This window comes from Montipora capricornis, chromosome 4 (assembly GCF_036669925.1).
Source record: "Montipora capricornis isolate CH-2021 chromosome 4, ASM3666992v2, whole genome shotgun sequence".
Lineage (NCBI taxonomy): Eukaryota > Metazoa > Cnidaria > Anthozoa > Scleractinia > Acroporidae > Montipora > Montipora capricornis.
The window spans coordinates 33,243,472-33,248,471 of NC_090886.1; the positions used below are offsets into that span (position 1 = coordinate 33,243,472).

The window sequence follows — 5,000 nt, forward strand, 5'->3', positions numbered from 1 at the left end:
GAAACAGCGTTGTAGCAATAAAACGATGAACTGAAATTTTGCTACCATAGATCATTATATATAAGAAGGAAAGTATTACGAGTTACTCGAGTTTCACGCTCAAGGTGATCATCAGACTGATCGTTGTCTACGAGAAGATGTCATATATAAGTGTTCAAATTTAGGAACGGCTGTAGCGACGCTTCCTGTGATTAGTTGTCATAACAAAACTTGTTTTCATGGCGGCATTTCGTTACCAGCTCAGATTTCTTGTTCAACAGAAAGGCGTTTCTTGCGCTCAAGATGCAAAGTTTTTCAGATAAACACAGGTTGCATCGAGAAGGGTTGCCTTTGTATGCTTTTGCTCTTTTTATGATGCGCCAGTTGATTGTGTAGTCGATGTTTTTGTCCTTTAAGTCCCAGGTGTGCTTGGAAAGTACAGTGTCATGTGGGTGTTTTTTGTCATTGAAAGAAAGTTTGTGGTTGTTGTACCGTGTTTTGAATTCGTTTTCCGTCATGCCAACGTAGGATCTTGAGTTACCGGAAGTTGTTGTGACAGTAACTTCGTAGATAATGTTGCTGGTTAGGCATGCACCGTCAAGAGGGCAAAGGTATTTGTTTCTACAATTGCATTTGTTCTCACTGGAGGTCTCGTTGCACTCATTCAGGATCTTTTGATTGTGGTTTTTGATTATATTAGCCATGTTTGTAGTGCAGCTGTAGCTGACCTTGAGTTTGTTTCTATTGAATATTTTGTGGAGCTTGTGTGACTTTGGGAAATGCTTGTTCATCAGGCAAAGGAATGATTTAGCGATGTTGGTTCGAACATTCTGGCTGTATGGTGGGTTAAACCATATGATTTTTCTTGACCTGGATTTTGCTCTTCCTTGGTTTTGATTTTGATTTTGATCTTCAACATAATGGATTCGTTATTTGTACCCGCTGGATTTCAGGGCATTGTTGTACAACTGCGAGGATTTATCGAACTCGTCTTGGTCGCAGGACAAACTCGATACTCTAGTGCCTATGGATGTTGGAATTTGCCTAATTATAGAAGGAGGGTGATTGGATCAGGCGTTGATGTACAATGGATCGTTGTAGGGTTTTCTGTATGGAAATACCTTCCAGTTGTTAGGTTTAGCGTGACATCAAGATAACTCAACACCTTGAGGTTGCCTTGCACTGTTATTTTCAATCCAAGGTCTCCGATGACCTTAGAAAGAGCTTTTTCTTGTTCTGTCGCCCACTCTTGCATTCATATTCTTAAAGACCGCCAGGCCGTCGTCTCCCTTCCGGGAATTTCGATGATAATGTGTGTAGGATGTACAGGCCGACCAGCTCGCAAACATCGGCTCTGTCGTAGCAACCCATGGCTACATCGAACATAGGGGAATCCCCTCTCTTGACCCAGGGTTCGTTTTCATCAAAGAGGAGGGTTTTCCTTGAGTGCATGATGATTTCAATCTCCTGCTCTGAGACGGTTGTATGTTGTTTTTCATACCCTAGCGATGACCGCAGTATTTCCTCTGATATGGATGGGTAAAAATCCACAATGTCAAAAACCAGGAATGAATGCCTGTGCTTTTCTCCGATGTTTGAAAACCAATCAATCACAGATTTTGTGTTCTTCCACTGGTTCAGTTTAGTTTCGGATCTAATGTTGCTGTTGATCCTATCCAAGATTTGCTTGCTTATCAGCCCAAGGTTGTTTTTTAGCGGGGTTAATTAGTCTGCACTTAGGGTTGTTTTGGAAGTTCTCTTTGTGATCCTTAAGGGAGATGAATGCTTGTCTGTGTGCCATCTTCTCAACTCTGTCAGATACCTCAAGCTTGTTGGTGATATTTTGTAGCTCATGGCCGATGTGTTCCTCGATTTTTTCGTCAGCTCTACGGTACGTTTTTGTGACGTTTTCTCTTAACAGCTTTTCATATTGGTCCCTGCCCATCTCGTAAAGGTTTCTTGTTTTATCTGCAAACACGAGGACTTTCTTAGACGAGTTGATACTCCTTACGTCACGCCTCAGCTTGTCCTGAAACGCATTTTTCACTTGTTTGAATTAAACGTTTTCTACCAGTTGAAACATGTCGTCCTCGAATTGCTTTATTCATCAATTGGCGGTGGGCATTTTCCTGATTTTAGGTTGAATTTGTTGGTTTGTTTCTGGTCAGCTTTTGGATTAAGGAAGAAGAGCGCTTTCCATCTCATTCTTTTTATGACAATTTCTACCTTCTCGAGTAGACTCGTCTTGTAGTTGATCTTTGGAGGAATTGGGATGTTCTTCATAGAGTAATCAAATTGTAGTTTTTCCACCTTTGTTCGGACTCGCAAAACATAGAGTGCTCTACTACGCAGGAGCAGGAGTAAACAAATAGACTAAGATAAAATTGCTTCACTTACCTTTTGGAGTGTTCAATGCAAGAATTTGCAGAGCAAAATACAAATGTAAGAAGGAAAGTATTACTAGTTACTCGAGTTTCACGCTCAAGGCGATCATCAGACTGATCGTTGTCTACGAGAAGATGTCATATATAAGTGTTCAAATTTAGGAACGGCTGTAGCGACGCTTCCTGTGATTGGTTGTCATAACAAAACTTGTTTTCATGGCGGCATTTCGTTACCAGCTCAGATTTCTTGTTCAACAGAAAGGCGTTTCTTGCGCTCAAGATGCAAAGTTTTTCAGATAAACACAGGTTGCATCGAGAAGGGTTGCCTTTGCATGCTTTTGCTCTTTTTATGATGCGTCAGTTGATTGTGTAGTCGATGTTTTTGTCCTTTAAGTCCCAGGTGTGCTTGGAAAGTACAGTGTCATGTGAGTGTTTTTTGTCATTGAAAGAAAGTTTGTGGTTGTTGTACCGTGTTTTGAATTCGTTTTCCGTCACGCCAATGTAGGATCTTGAGTTACCGGAAGTTGTTGTGACAGTAGCTTTCGTAGATAATGTTGCTGGTTAGGCATGCACCGTCAAGAGGGTAAAGGTTTTTGTTTCTACAATTGCATTTGTTCTCACTGGAGTGAGAACAAATGCTCTCCAGTGAGAACAAATGCAATTGTAGAAATAAAAAGCTTTGCCCTCTTGACGGTGCATGCCTAACCAGCAACATTATCTACGAAGCTAACCATTCATGACGTTCCATTCATGACGTTCTCATGCTTGCGGATTTCTATCGCTTCAATGATTTTACGCGTGCGGATGTCGTGGATGTTCCTGTGGACGATTCCCCAAGGGATATCTTGCATGGATGGTTTGTTATGGTTGATCAAATGTGAATAAACCGTCTGTTTTACCATTCTGATATGTTCTTTTATTCTGGATCCGATAGTTCTACTTGTTTCGCCGATATAAACCGTGTCGCAGTGCGAGCATTTGAATTTGTATACACAGTTTTTTGTTAGGCATTGGTTAGTTCTTGTTGAAGAGCCGCACGTATCACAGGGATCTGGGCAGCATTGTTTTTCTTTGGGCGGCGTGAATATTCTTGATGATGAGGAGCCATTAATATAGTGTACTCTGATGTTATCTAGACCTGTCCGTTTTAAAAGATCATGACTAAAACACCACACGAGTACATACGGGTAACATACGAGTAACATACGAGTAACATACGGAACATACGGATACATACGAATACATACGGGTAACATACGAGTAACATACGAGTAACATACGAGTAACATACGGATACATACGACTAACACACGGATACATACGACTAACATACGGATACATACCAATACATACGAGTAATACGAGTGTTTTTCTCATAAACTAAGCTCTAATTATAAGCCTTGCAAGCATTTTTGCACGTCAGCAAACACGTTCCCGGTTCAGTTTGAGGGGGGGATGTTGATCGACCCCCCCCCCCCCCAACCTCAGGCTTTCGTTAAATTTAGTCACAGTAAATAAATTCACATGGAGTGCAAAACCCTTAGTTTGCGCTGCAAGATGACAATGTAAGCTTAAATGTAACCATGTACATGTAAAAATGTATCGATTTTGTAATTTCGTGTTGAGAAACTAGAAGAATTATGTTTAAAATGGCGAATTTTTGGAACAGTGGACACATTAAAAAATCCGCAAGCAATAAAGGAACAGCTGCTTAAAGTTTCAGCAACAGAGTAAATCTCCTTTCCAAAATTTGCAAAATCTGAGGGGGGTGGCATCCAACCCTTTATCACCTCATTTACAAAACCCTGAGGGGGTGGCATCAAACCCCCTTCGCCCCCTTCCTCCCCCCCCCCCCCCCAACACACACACACACACACTCACTCACAGACACTTCATATCAGAGGACCAAGGGGTATGTATTTTTCGCATCGAGATATCAGGAATTACAAAGCTATTAAAGCCGTCAAAAGCTCTTAACAATTCAAGACACATTGAAACGTTCCTTGCAACACTAAATAACTAAATATTTATTGACGGTATGTAAACCCTGTTGTATTGATTGGCAATCAAAGTTTCACTAAACCTGCAAAACTAGACAATAGAACAAAACATTCAGGGGCACCCAACGTCAACTTTCGGAAAATATCTGTTCGGAAGACGATTTGAGATCTATAATTTTCGGAACATTTGTTGTAAAATTTCTTGCTTGCCTGCCTCTCCTAGGACTTTCGAACATCTGAAAAATGGTATAATTGCCCATTTTTAACGGATTTTTACCCTAAAAAGGTCACCTAGAATTTTCGGGAGCCTTTTTTCTGGCTGAAAATTTCGAAAAAGTAAGTTTTAATCCCTATAATGTTCGGATCACTAGATTTTTAGCTAGGAAATCCGAACAGATGAAAGATTTTTAGGGGATAAAAATATGCCTTTATCTACCCTTTTAAATACGAAAATACGTTTGACAATGCTATGTGGTGAACTATATTCTCGTTGGGTGCCCCTAAACATTTTGTCTTTACTCTGTATGTCAGACAACTGAAACTGGAAACTGCTAACTTTAACTGCAAACTGTAACTGTAACTGCTAATGATAACAAACAATAATGCCGAAAGGTTATTTAAGTATTGGAACAATATT

At 40.4% G+C, this 5,000-nt stretch overlaps 1 protein-coding gene across 1 annotated transcript in view; it reads right to left on the reverse strand.

Moving 5' to 3' along the window:
- LOC138044909 (protein sidekick-2-like) overlaps window positions 1-5,000 on the reverse strand; it is a 45,839-nt gene that overhangs the window by 21,251 nt on the left and 19,588 nt on the right. The window lies entirely within an intron of this gene.